Genomic DNA, 15,525 nt, shown 5'->3' on the forward strand with positions numbered 1-15,525 from the left:
CACTGTCATATATTCAGTCAAAAAGCCTCAGCCCATATAGTCCATGGGGGTCACTGGGCGCTGCTGGTGTCCATCCTGTGACAGAGCCGCTTGTAGCAACGCTCTTGTGTCAACTGATGGCAGAGTTAACCCGAAAATTCAGTGGAGTGGCTGCAACAAAACTCAGTAAAAAACTGTGGCAAAAAAGCAACAGTTAGGCCTCTTTCACTCGGGCGTTGCGGAAAAAGATGCGGGTGCTTGCAGGAACATGCACGATTTTTCCGCGCGAGTGCAAAGCATGCAAAGCATGAGAAAAATCGGCAGGTCCGGAGGCGGCTGTCCCAGGCAGAGTGACGCATCTATGCAGGCGCGAGACACAGGCGCGTGCGTTCACAGGATCGGAAGGTAAGAGACAGGATCTCCAGCCTGCCAGCGGCGATCGTTCGCTGGCAGGCTGTAGATGCGATCTTTTTAACCCCTAACAGGTATATTAGACGCTGTTTTGATGACAGCGTCTAATATACCTGCTACCTGTTCCTCTTGTGGTCCCTTTTGCTTGGATCCACCACCAGAGGACACAGGCAGCTCAGTAATAAGTAGCACCAAACACCACTACACTACACCCCCCGTCACTTATTAACCCCTGATCACCCCATATAGACTCACTGATCACCCCCTGTCATTGATCACCCCCCTGTTAGGCTCCATTCAGACGTCCGTATGTGTTTTACGGATCCACGGATCCATGGATCGGATCCGCAAAACACATACGGACGTCTGAATGGAGCCTTACAGGGGGGTGATCAATGACAGGGGGGTGATCACCCCATATACACTCCCTGATCACCCCCCTGTAAGGCTCCATTCAGACGTCCGTATGTGTTTTGCGGATCCGATCCATGGATCCGTGGAACCGTAAAAAACATACGGACGTCTGAATGGAGCCTTACAGGGGGGTGATCATCCCATATAGACTCCCTGATCACCCCCCTGTAAGGCTCCATTCAGACGTCCGTATGTGTTTTACGGATCCATGGATCGGATCCGAAAAACACATACGGACGTCTTAATGGAGCCTTACAGGGGAGGTGATCACCCCATATAGACTCCCTGATCACCCCCCTGTCATTGATCACCCCCCTGTAAGGCTCCATTCAGACATTTTTTTGGCACAAGTTAGCGGAAATAGATTTTTTTTTTTTTTTTTTCTTACAAAGTCTCATATTCCACTAACTTGTGTCAAAAAATAAAATCTCACATGAACTCACCATACCCCTCACGGAATCCAAATGCGTATATTTTTTTAGACATTTATATTCCAGACTTCTTCTCACGCTTTAGGGCCCCTAAAATGCCAGGGCAGTATAAATACCCCACATGTGACCCCATTTCGGAAAGAAGACACCCCAAGGTATTTGCTGAGGGGCATATTGAGTCCATTAAAGATTGAACTTTTTGTCCCAAGTTAGCGGAAAGGGAGACTTTGTGAGAAAAACCCAAAAAAATAATCAATTTCCGCTAACTTGTGCCCCCAAAAAAAAATCTTCTATGAACTCGCCATGCCCCTCATTGAATACCTTGGGGTGTCTTCTTTCCAAAATGGGGTCACATGTGGGGTATTTATACTGCCCTGGCATTTTAGGGGCCCTAAAGCGTGAGAAGAAGTCTGGAATCCAAATATTAAAAAATGCCCTCCTAAAAGGAATTTGGGCCCCTTTGCGCATGTAGGCTGCAAAAAAGTGTCACACATGTGGTATCGCCGTACTCAGGAGAAGTAGAGAAATGTGTTTTGGGGTGTAATTTTACATATAGCCATGCTGGGTGAGAAAAATATCTTGGTCAAATGCCAACTTTGTATAAAAAAATGGGAAAAGTTATCTTTTGCCAAGATATTTCTCTCACCCAGCATGGGTATATGTAAAATGACACCCCAAAACACATTGCCCAACTTCTCCTGAGTACGGCGATACCACATGTGTGACACTTTTTTGCAGCCTAGGCGGGCAAAGGGGCCCATATTCCAAAGAGCACCTTTCGGATTTCACAGGGCATTTTTTACACATTTTGATTTCAAACTACTTCTCACGCATTAGGGCCCCTAAAAAGCCAGGGCAGTATAAATACCCCACAAGTGACCCCATTTTGGAAAGAAGACATCCCAAGGTATTCCGTGAGGGGCATGGGAAATTCCTAGAATTTTTTGTCACAAGTTAGAGGAAAATTATGATTTTGTCTCATATTCCACTAACTTTTGACAAAAAAATAAAAAATTCTAGGAACTCGCCATGCCCCTCACGGAATACCTTGGGGTGTCTTCTTTCCAAAATGGGGTCACTTGTGGGGTAGTTATACTGCCCTGGCTTTTTAGGGGCCCTAATGCGTGAGAAGTAGTTTGAAATCAAAATGTGTAAAAAATCCCCTGTGAAATCCTAAAGGTGCTCTTTGGAATGTGGGCCCCTTTGCCCACCTAGGCTCAAAAAATGTCACACATGTGGTATCGCTGTACTCAGGAGAAGTTGGGAAATGTGTTTTGGGGTGTAATTTTACATATACCCATGCTGGGTGAGAGAAATATCTCGGCAAAGGACAACTTTTCCCATTTTTTAATACAAAGTTGGCATTTGACCGAGATATTTATCTCACCCAGCATGGGTATATGTAAAATGGGACCACAAAACACATTGCCCAACTTCTCCTGAGTACGGCGATACCACATGTTGGACACTTTTTTGCAGCCTAGGTGGGCAAAGGGGCCCACATTCCAAAGAGCACCTTTAGGATTTCACAGGGCATTTTTTACACATTTTGATTTCAAACTACTTCTCACACATTAGGGCTCCTAAAATGCCAGGGCAGTATAAATACCCCACAAGTGACCCCATTTTGGAAAGAAGACACCCCAAGGTATTTCGTGATGGGCATAGTGAGTTCATGGAAGTTTTTATTTTTTGTCACAAGTTAGTGGAATATGAGACTTTGTAAGGGAAAAAAAAAATCATCATTTTCCGCTAACTTGTGACAAACAATAAAAAGTTCTATGAACTCACTCTGCCCATCAGCGAATACCTTAGGGTGTCTACTTTCCGAAATGGGGTCATTTGTGGGGTTTTTCTACTGTCTGGGCATTGTAGAACCTCAGGAAACATGACAGGTGCTCAGAAAGTCAGAGCTGCTTCAAAAAGCGGAAATTCACATTTTTGTACCATAGTTAGTAAACGCTATAACTTTTACCCAAAGCATTTTTTTTTTACCCAAACATTTTTTTAATTAAAGACATGTAGAACAATAAATTTAGCGAAAAATTTATATATAGATGTCGTTTGACAAAAAAAAAATGAAAGTGAAAAATGTAATTTGTTACATTTCGATTAATAACAAAAAAGTAAAAATGTCAGCAGCAATGAAATACCACCAAATGAAAGCTCTATTAGTGAGAAGAAAAGAAGGTAAAATTCATTTGGGTGGTAAGTTGCATGACCGAGCAATAAACAGTGAAAGTAGTGTAGTGCAGAATTGTAAAAAGTGGTCTGGTCATTAAGGGGGTTTAAGCTGGGGGGGCTGAGGTGGTTAAGGTAAGACTATATAATCAGACTCATACATGAATGACCCACTGTTTGCCAATAAATAACAGTTTGGTCAGTGGCGTGTGTATTTTGAACTTTACCTGTTCTACGGTATGTATAAGTACTTAAAGGGGTTGTCCGGGTTAAGAGCTGAACCCAGACATATCCCCATTTTCACCCCGGCAGCCCCCCTGACTTGAGCATCGGAGTAGTTCATGCTCCGATGCTCTCCTTTGCCCTGTGCTAAATCGCGCAGGGCAAGGCATTTTCAGGCGTGCCGGTGACGAACCAGGCTCTCCATGGGGCAGACAGACGAAGGCTTTCACCCAGCAGTGAGCCCGGTGACGTCAACTGCACTAATGGGCGGGCTTTAGTGCTGCCCTAGCCTGTTAAATGGCTAGGGCAGAGCTAAAGCCTGTCTTTCAGAGCCAGTGACATCATCGAACACACTGCTGGGTGGAAGCCTCTGCCCGGCAGTGTGTTATTGTCCAAACCAGATTCCCAAAAAGTTGGGACACTATACAAATTATGAATAAAAACTGAATGCAATGATGTGGAGGTGCCAACTTCTAATATTTTATTCAGAATAGAAAATAAATCACGGAACAAAAGTTTAAACTGAGAAAATGTACCATTTTAAGGGAAAAATATGTTGACAAATGGTGTCAACAAATCCCCCAAAAGTTGGGACAAGGCCATTTTCACCACTGTGTGGCATTTCCCCTTCTTCTTACAACACTCAACAGACGTCTGGGGACCGAGGAGACCAGTTTCTCAAGTTTAGAAATAGGAAAGCGCTCCCATTCTAGTCTAATACAGGCCTCTAACTGTTCAATCGTCTTGGGCCTTCTTTGTTGCACCTTCCTCTTTATGATGCGCCAAATGTTCTCTATAGGTGAAAGATCTGGACTGCAGACTGGCCATTTCAGTACCCGGATCCTTCTCCTACGCAGCCATGATGTTGTGATTGATGCAGAATGTGGTCTGGCATTATCTTGTTGAAAAATGCAGGGTCTTCCCTGAAAGAGATGACGTCTGGATGGGAGCATACGTTGTTCTAGAACCTGAATATATTTTTCTGCATTGATGGTGCCTTTCCAGACATGCAAGCTGCCCATGCCACACGCACTCATGCAACCTCATACCATCAGAGATGCAGGCTTCTGAACTGAGCGTTGATAACAACTTGGGTTATCCTTGTCCTCTTTGGTACAGATGACATGGCGTCCCAGATTTCCAAAAAGAACTTTGAATCGTGACTCGTCTGACCACAGAACAGTCTTCTATTTTGCCAATACTCCATTTTAAACGATCCCTGGCCCAGTGAAAACACCTGAGCTTGTGGATCTTGCTTAGAAATGGCTTCTTCTTTGCACTGTAGAGTTTCAGCTGGCAACGGCGGATGGCACGGTGGATTGTGTTCACTGACAATGGTTTCTGGAAGTATTCCTGAGCCCATTCTGTGATTTCCTTTACAGTAGCATTCCTGTTTGTGGTGCAGTGTCGTTTAAGGGCCCGGAGATCACAGGCATCCAGTATGGTTTTACGGCCTTGACCCTTACGCACAGATTGTTCCAGATTCTCTGAATCTTCGGATGATGTTATGCACAGTTGATGATGATAGATGCAATTTTTCGCTGGGTAACACCTTTCTGATATTGCTCCACTATCTTTCTGCGCAACATTGTGGGAATTGGTGATCCTCTACCCATCTTGGCTTCTGAGAGACACTGCCACTCTGAGAAGCTCTTGTTATACCCAATCATGTTGCCAATTGACCTAATTAGTGTTAATTGGTCTTCCAGCTCTTCGTTATGCTCAAATTTACTTTTTCCAGCCTCTTATTGCTACTTGTCCCAACTTTTTTGGGATTTGTTGACACCGTGAAAATTTGAATCAACGTATTTTTCCTTTAAAATGATATATTTACTCGGATTAAACGTTTGATCTGTCATCTACGTTCTATTACAAATAAAATATTGACATTTGCCGTCTCCACATCATTGCATTCAGTTTTTATTCACAATTTGTTTAGTGTCCCAACTTTTTGGGAATCCGGTTTGTATATAAAAGAACCCTTGTCCCCGCCACTTTTTATACCGTCATTTGGTACTACCAAGTCATTTATTAGTCACACCAGATGCAACTTCCGCGGGGGTTAATTTTTCTAATCCTGGCTATAAAGATGAGGATATGTCACCTGTGTGTGCAGCGTCCCTCTACGTGTGTGGGCACTGCTTAAAAGCACTTTTTACCTTGTCAACAGTACTATGTTGCAATGCATGACTTTGTATCAAAGGGGTTATCCGAGTTATTTTTTTGTTCTTTCTATGTTCCTAACTAAGCAAATATAACAGCTTTCCAATTCACTCACTTTATCTCCAGTGACTGGTTTCTCAGATTTCACTGAGGGTCACATGACCTGTGATGTCAGCTTCTCTCCCTGCTCTGATAGAGATCGTTTACAAGCCTGTAAACCAGACCACTGTGCTGGCCACGCCCCCTTCACTGCCGTCTACTCTCTGCTAGGATTCTTAACCCCTACAGCTGCACAGCTCTGCAGGCAGTGAGGAGACAATGCTGGGCACTGGAGCTGACATACTAGAGAGAATATTGCACAAGAAGGTAGGGGGAAGATCCTGTGTGTATTAGCAGTGTCATTATACAGCTGGGACTTGTAGTCCTACACATACAACATGCTGCTGAGTCTCCCAGTAGGCAGACATATCACTCAGGGCAGCACTTGTATCCACTCCCTTAGCAGAGCGGGGGGGGGGGGGGGGGGCAGAGAGTGTTTTTATTGCATGTAAACAAAGGGCCAGAAAAGAACCAGGGCAATGAGGAAATATATATATTACTTTTGCATAAAACTTACTTAGCTCAGTTATATATCAGATTTTCAGTACTATATTATTTTTTTCATAACTCGGACTTGCATCCCTGCGCAGTAGGAGAAGAGTTTGCCTCCCTGGAAAAGAAACAAGCTTTCCTAAGGAATCATCGGTGATAAGAGCCATTATTGAGGGCCACAGACACCTTTGCATGGTGGAGGATTTATAGCTTCTGGCATCCACAACAAACTTCTGAGAGACAGTTGAGTTTTCCTGTCTAAATATTCAGCTTGTAGGGAAAGACAAGGAATAGGATCCCACACATCAACGGAACCAGGTACACCTAACCCACTGCTCCCAAAACTAAAAACCTGAAAAGCCTAGAAACAGTGGATTTGTAGAATCGACTCTGTGCCATCAAGAAACTGCATTGTACTGCTGCAACCAAAGACATCTAAAGTAAAAGTTGTGAGTTGCATATTACCACTGTCTACCTCCTTATTACCACTATTGGTTGTACCACCATTAATGGTACTAGTGTCACGACAAAAACCATCAAGGGACTCAGCCGCAACAAGCACCCTAAGCACCCCTAACATCAAGGGCACCTCAACCACCATCTTGGCTGATGCTTCCTACCACAGAGCGTGCCCCGGAGGATTTTGTGCTGTCCACCTCAACACTGTGCTGCCAGCCCAGGGAGGCTTTCTGCTAATTGTGAGTAAACTGATGAACTGTGTGTTATTATTTGGCCCCTCATTGGTCCACCGTGCACCTAACGTGTTGCCCTTGCGACGGTCTGGCTGCATAACTTTTATTGGCGTCATGAACAGGATATTATCCTTACACCATATTTGAGAGACTGTCGCATGTGAATAAGCCCCTATATTTGATTGAGAGAATTTTGCTTATTGTGCGCTGTTTTGGGCTACAGAACTGTTCCAACTGCTTGAAAAGCATATGGAGGTGCTAAACTAGTCCCCAGCATCAAAATTGCAGTGTTAAAAGTGAGAAAATCCAACATTTGTGTGTCACTATAACTGCGTACTGTCAGTGAATAGACGGTTTCTATGCAATTAATATGGCCACCGGAGCTCTTGTTTAAAAGGAAATACTGCGTCATCACTGTGTACAAGTTGGTGACACCCCCTGAAGAGCGGGAAAATATTGTGCCGCCCCTTTATGCAAAATTGTCTGGTCAAAGCACAGCCCTGTATGCAAACGCAGCACCGCCTTTTTGCCCTATGAAGAGTTCTACCATAGAAACAAAATGGGCGGAACTATGTGTGGCATATCAATGTGCCTACCTGTTAAATGTTGGGTCAAAAGCGCTGATGCCTATGAACATTTTTATACCCAAAAGACAAACAACCAAACCCAGTTGAAATATTGACCGGTGTTGTGCCAAAAGCCTGACTCACCGAGACCCTCGTGTGGTGGATAATGGTTGCGCCGCTCCTGTCATTCAGACAGACCTGGGAGGCAGGCCTAGTACTTGGGAAGAGCGTGACGTGCGTGCGCATGCTAGAAGCAGAAGCGCCAATTGCTGCAGAGAGAGAGAAGCAAAGTGCCGGAGCAGCATGGCCAAAAGACAAGAGCGCTCCGCACCTGAAAATGAATCTGGACAGAACCCTTCACCGCTCCGACTTGGACCCCCACAGACATGACTCCGGAGCTGCAGGTTCGTGTGCAGGAGTTGTGGGACCGTCACTGGAGGGAGCGTAGTGGAGACCGCGGCCCAGAGTCTGCAAACAGCAGTGCAGATCAGAATGCACCCGCGACGCCAGTCTCTGAAAATAACCGAAAAGGTCCGGTCAGTCTGAGGATGTTCCCACCATAGCGTGGCCCACTATGGAACATACAGCGCTTTATAATGAGGGACTAACCCGCAAACTGTTGGAGGCACCGGTAAAGGATTTCCCGGTACCAGTACGCAAACTGGGCCGAGTGATGGATTTTTGCAAGCAGCGGGGATTCGGATTAATCCGCGATTTGTCAACAGATCGAGAACTTCCCCCTTGGCTACATAGCTTATATATTGGAGAAGTGGTCAAGTTCACCCCTGCAGAGGGTACACTTGGACCCTATGCCACTGCAGTCCGCAGGCCAGGACAACCTACAGAGCCCCAGGAGCCTACTCAGGACTCTGAGTCTGAGGAAGAGTCAGAAAAGAAACTTTCTACCGCCCCATGCGGCCTGAAGCCAAGTATATACCACCCAGTACTACACAGAACCAATACGCCACTGGTTTTGCAGGAACTAACATCCTTTGGCAACCCGCCATTGTTACCAGAGATCCTGACACCAAACCTAAACCCCAAAGGGAAAGGGTTAGAAGAAAAAGGCCCGAGCCACCAAACCTCACTACTGCTACAGAGGACTGTGCTATGCTATTACAACAACTGGCTGTACAGAAATGTCAGGGATTTGCTATCCCCCACTATGGAGAGGAGCCTGTTGGTTCTTCAACACAGAAATCAACTCAGAAATCAAATCCTGTGACCAGGAGTGACCCTACTGTTGGGCTGGCTTATAGAGAGAAAAGAGAACTGCCCCCTATCTTTGAAAAGGTGAAGCAGGAACTTGGTCTGCCATCTACACCTAAGCAGAGAGTGATGGAGGGACAACCAGAAGGATCATCCCCTGATTCTGGGAGCCCTATTCCGACAGACGTGTCTTCCTGTTCGGATCCCTACAACTAAGTAGGCCGTTCAATAATCACTAATATGGAGCAGGAGCTGCCATTGTTTGAGAGGACTTCTCTTCTTGTTTTTGTTTTTGAGCCCCTCTCTAAGTTCTTTTGCAAGGACTCTGTCAGGAATCCACCTACTTCAAGAATTCTCCACTATAATTGTGTGTTTTACCATGTTTAAGCTATTTTTACCCCTTTTTCAGGTTATCAAGTTTAAAGTAAAATACCCAGAAATACTTTTCTGTGCTTATCCGTTCTACAACCAAATTTTTGCACTTAAGAAATGTTTTTATACATGTTTTATACCCCATTTTAGGTATGAACTTTACTGCCCTAATGTGAGATCATTCTCTAATAACCATTTTGGCCGTAACACATCTATCATAAAGGAAAAATGTATGTGATATATTTTATGTATTTTTTGTGCATAACCCTTTAGGCCGAGTGCACACATTAATATTAGTGTGTGTAAGTGATAGAGAAAACAAGTTTATATAGTAAGTATATTTGGGTGATATTAATGTATAGTAAAAATGTACAATTATTAATGTGGTGTATGTGTTGGTGCTACATAAATATCATTATGCACTGTATATAATAGAACTAACAATAAAAATCATGAAAATAAAACTCTATTATCAGACAAAATAGTCAACTTTATTTTTTGCTTAAATTATCAAAAAATAACAAATAATGCATATAAAATAAAACTTACAAATTAAAAAAATGCCCAGGTGGTGAGGTGGGGCGGCAGCCTGAAACTGCGGGCCATGGTAGGAGGGTTGGGAAGGGGGGGCCAGAGTATTGATATGGGCCAGCTTGTGATGAGGAGGGGACAGGCTGTCCATACAAACTTTCCCCCTGATATTGGGGGCCATATTGCCGACTAGGTTGGCCATAATGATCCCCTGGAGGAGAGAACTGTGGGGGACCCCGTGAACCCTGGGAAATTGGCATTGGGCAGGGGCCAAACATGTGCCCATGGAGTCACCAATTTTCGAGGGCCACAAACATCTCCGTGGGGGATTGTCTTGCCTCCAGAATGATTCTGAGTGCCGATTTGGTTCTCAATAATCGTTCTGGAGACAGCTGGATCAAATAATGGGCCAGGCTACGGGAATAGAGGTCTAAAGGATCCTTCTGCCGGGCTCTAGATAAATAGTCCAGAACCTGGGTATTTATTAGAGCTTTGGCAGGAGGCATGGCCCGTCTTCTGGCCCGGCTGGGTAGAGCCAAAGGAAGGGGGGGGGGGGGCTGCCGTGCTGGGTCCTTGGGCACACTGTTGGTCTGAGCTGGGCAAGAGGGAATGTCCTCCTCGGAGGCACTTGACTGCAGGGGAGCAGACTTTTCACCTTCCTCCTCTAGGTTGTCCTCCGTTCTTCCCACACAAAAAGAAAAAGTAAATTAATAAAATATTCACGTCACATATTACTATCAGCAAAATACATTTAGCACATAGTACATGAACTAATCAGCATACTACATATGGGGTCATTTAGCAACATTGAGGAAATTAGAAGTGTCATAGCTGGCCATAGCAACAAATTCAAATCCACTTGCAATGTTGTTCACCTACTTTTGCTAATGAAAGGAGGAATCTAATTAACCAATTATTACAAATCACATTACCAACATAGTCAACATACAGTGTGTATGGATAAACATGTAGTTGTCAGTGTTTATAATTAACTTACAGGCGCAGCTCCATGACCTCACAGAGAAACATTAGTTGTTCCCGGAACATATAGGGCCTTTTCTTAGGGGGCCCGGAACCACTACGCCCCTGGTGCTGTATTTCCTTCCTGAACTGGTCCCTGCAGCTCCGCCAACGATTCTTTACTTCATCAACTTTGAAGAAAAAGACAAGAAAGAAAAAATGTACCAAATATACAATCCTGCAGAGGACAACGTATTAGGCTACTTTCACACTAGCGTTCGATCGGATCCGTTCTGAACGGATCCGATCATAATAATGCAGACGGAGGCTCCGTTCAGAACGGATCCGTCTGCATTATTTTAGCATATAACAGCTAAGTGTGAAAATAGCCTCGTACGGATCCGTCCAGACTTTCAATGTAAAGTCAATGGGGGACGGATCCGCCTGAAGATTGAGCCATATTGTGGCATCTTCAAACGGATCCGTCCCCATTGACTTACATTGTAAGTCTGGACGGATCCGCACGGCCAGGCGGACACCCGAACGCTGCAAGCAGCGTTCAGCTGTCCGCCTGGCCGTGCGGAGGCGAGCGGAGCGGAGGCTGAACGCCGCCAGACTGATGCAGTCTGAGCGGATCCGCTCCATTCAGACTGCATCAGGGCTGGACGGCTGCGTTCGGGTCCGCTCGTGAGCCCCTTCAAACGGAGCTCACGAGCGGACCGACGAACGCTAGTGTGAAAGTAGCCTTACATGTGCTATGCTAGGGAGGATTACCTGTGACATGGTAATCCTCCCTAGCATTACCTATGACATGGGCTATGCTAGGGAGGATAACGTATCACATGTGCTATGCTAGGGAGGATAACGTATCACATGGGCTATGATAGGGACGATTACCTATTACATGTGCTATGCTAGGGAGGATAACATATCACATGGGCTATGCTAGGGAGGGATAACGTAACACATGTGCTATGCTAGGGAGGATAACATATCACATGGGCTATGCTAGGGAGGATAACGTATCACATGTGCTATGCTAGGGAGGATAACGTATCACATGGGCTATGCTAGGGACGATTACCTATGACGTGCTATGCTAGGGAGGATAACGTATCACATGGGCTATGCTAGGGACGATTACCTATGACATGTGCTATGCTAGGGAGGATAACGTATCACATGTGCTATGCTAGGGAGGATAACGTATCACATGGGCTATGCTAGGGGCGATTACCTATGACTTACTATGCTAGGGAGGATAGCGTATCATATGTGCTATGCTAGGGAGGATAACGTATCACATGTGTTATGCTGGGGAGGATTACCTATGACATGGGCTATGCTAGGGAGGACAGCAAGGATCACACATGTATACATTGGCTACCCAAACTCTGGTGACTTTGCCCTTTGTTTTTTTCTCAGATGGTGGCAAACAGCTCCTAGGTTATCTCCACCCAGGCTGCATCCTTTTTGTAATGGTTGTGGTAGTCCCCCGACCTGGTATCCCAAATGCAGGGCCTTTCCTGATCGAGGACAATGAGCCTCTCGACATCTATTGACCTTGGTGTCTTTGGCATGCTTCCAAAGGTCCGCAAGGGCTGGAGACTTCACAAGCAAACTCCTGTTTCATGTGCTGCCTGGAACCAGACACTGAGAAACTCAACGTCCTGTCTAAAATACCTTCACTGTTGTTAAAAACGCAGTGTGGTAAATACACTCCACACTGAACACAGAAGTGAAGGGAAAAGGTATTAGGCCTGTAACCCAGGGAAAGGAAAATGGTCACACCTAGTGAGTCCCTACGCCAAGCCCTGACTGCTATCAGTATGAACAGACCTTGATGGTAGGAATGTTCATACGCAGGAACCTAAGCCCGATCTAACCCTAACAAGTAATAAAGGGTTAACTAGGTTAACTGGATCCCCGCGCTGACAAAGACACTTCCTTCTATTGATATATAAAGATACCGTTCATATATAGTTAAAGGGGTTCTGCACTTTCAATTAACTGAGGATCTATCCTCTGGATAGATCATCAGCTTCTGATCGGCCGGGGTCCGACACCCGGGACCCCCGCCGATCAGCTGTTTGAGAAGGCAGCGGCGCTCCAGCAGCGCCGCGGCCTTCTCACTGTTTACCGCCGGACCGCCCGCCCACTGACGTCACGACTTGTATCAACTAGAGTGGGCGCGGCTAAGCTCTGTTCACTTGAATGGATAGAGGATAGATCATCAGTTAATTGAAAGTGCAGAACCCCTTTAATAAAGATGCTTTCCCTTATTGATACAAATAGTCCTCACATACACTCACCTAAATAATTATTAGGAACACCATACTAATACAGGGTTGGACCCCCTTTTGCCTTTTGGAACTGCCTTAATTCTACGTGGAATTGATTCAACAAGGTGCTGATAGCATTCTTTAGAAATGTTGGGCCCATATTGATAGGATAGCATCTTGCAGTTGATGGAGATTTGAGGGATGCACATTCAGGGCACGAAGCTCCTGTTCTACCACATCCCAAAGATGCTCTATTGGGTTGAGATCTGGTGACTGTGGGGGCCATTTTAGTACAGTGAACTCATTGTCATGTTCAAGAAACCAATTTGAAATAATTCTACCTTTGTGACATGGTGCATTATCCTGCTGGAAGTAGCCATCAGAGGATGATGGTGGTCATGAAGGGATGGACATGGTCATAAACAATGCTCAGGTAGCCCGTGGCATTTAAACGATGGCCAATTGGCACTAAGGGGCCTAAAGTGTGCCCAGAAAACATCCCCCACACCATTACACCACCACCAGCAGCCTGCACAGTGGTAACAAGGCATGATGGATACATGTTCTCATTCTGTTTACGCCAAATTCGGACTCTACCATTTGAATGTCTCAACAGAAATCGAGACTCATCAGACCAGGCAACATTTTTCCAGTCTTCAAGAGTCCAATTTTGGTGAGCTCGTGCAAATTGTAGCCTCTTTTTCCTATTTGTAGTGGAGATGAGTGGTACCCGGTGGGGTCTTCTGCTGTTGTAGCCCATCCGCCTCAAGGTTGTGCGTGTTGTGGCTTTACAAATGCTTTGCTGCATACCTCGGTTGTAACGAGTGGTTATTTCAGTCAACGTTGCTCTTCTATCAGCTTGAATCAGTAGGCCCATTCTCCTCTGACCTCTAGCATCAACAAGGCATTTTCGCCCACAGGACTGCCGCATACTGGATGTTTTTCCCTTTTTACACCATTCTTTGTAAACCCTAGAAATGGTTGTGCGTGAAAATCCCAGTAACTGAGCAGATTGTGAAATACTCAGACCGGCCCGTCTGGCACCAACAACCATGCCATCACCTTTCTTTCCCATTCTGACATTCAGTTTGGAGTTCGGGAGATTGTCTTGACCAGGACCACAACCCTACATGCATTGAAGCAACTGCCATGTGATTGGTTGACTAGATAATCGCATCAATGAGAAATAGAAAAGGTGTTCCTAATAATTCTTTATCTATCTCCAATATATCTGAATCCTATGAATAGTCCCTGGCCCTATCTTATATGAAGGATAGCCTTATGCCTATCCCATGCATGCTTAAACTCCTCCACTGTATTTGCAGCTACCACTTCTGCAGGAAGACTATTCCATGCATCCACTACTCTCTCAGTAAAGTAATACTTCCTTATATTACTTTTAAACCTTTGCCCCTCTAATTTAAAACTGTGTCCTCTTGTGGTAGTTTTTCTTCTTTTAAATATGCTCTCCTCCTTTACCGAGTTGATTCCCTTTATGTATTTAAAAGTTTCTATCATATCCCCTCGGTCTCTTCTTTCTTCCAAGCTATACATATTAAGGTCTTTTAACCTTTCCTGGTAAGTTTTATCCTGCAATCCATGTACTAGTTTAGTAGCTCTTCTCTGAACTCTCTCTAGAGTATCTATATCCTTCTGGAGATATGGCCTCCAGTACTGCGCACAATACTCCAAGTGAGGTCTCACCATTGATCTGTACAGCGGCATAAGCACTTCACTCTTTCTACTGCTTATACCTCTCCCTATACATCCAAGCATTCTGCTGGCATTTCGTGCTGCTTTATTACATTGTCTTCCCACCTTTAAGTCTTCTGAAATAATTATTACTAAATCCCTTTCCTCAGATACTGAGGTCAGGACTGTGTCAAATAATCTATATTCTGCCCTTGGGTTTTTACGCCCCAGGTGCATTATCTTGCACTTATCCACATTAAATTTCAGTTGCCAGAGTTCTGACCATTCTTCTAGTTTTCCTAAATCCTTTTCCATTTGGCGTTTCCCTCCAGGAACATCAACCCTGTTACATATCTTTGTGTCATCAGCAAAAAGACATACCTTACCATCGAGGCCTTTTGCAATATCACTTATGAAGATATTAAACAAAATTGGTCCCAGTACAGATCCCTGTGGAATCCCACTGGTAACATGACCTTGTTTTGAATGTTCTCCATTGACTACAACCCTCTGTTGTCTGTCACTGCAGCCAATCTCCTTGATCTTCTAGTCCCCATCACAGGCGGGACTATGATAGCAACACAACGCATTGCATCTGGGTGCAATGCATTTTTCACGCAGCCACATTCATTCATTTTTTGTGAAAAACGCAGAATATAAAACATGCTGCGATTTTCACTCAACCCACAAGTGATGCGTGAAAAACCAACGCTCATGTACACAGACCCAATGAAATTAATGGGTCTGAATTCAGTGCGGGCGCAATGCGTTCGCATCACGCATTGCACCCGCACGGAATACTCACTCGTGGTATAGGTGCTGTGGGGGT

Source organism: Bufo gargarizans, chromosome 3 (assembly GCF_014858855.1).
Source record: "Bufo gargarizans isolate SCDJY-AF-19 chromosome 3, ASM1485885v1, whole genome shotgun sequence".
In the NCBI taxonomy this organism is placed as follows: Eukaryota; Metazoa; Chordata; class Amphibia; order Anura; family Bufonidae; genus Bufo; species Bufo gargarizans.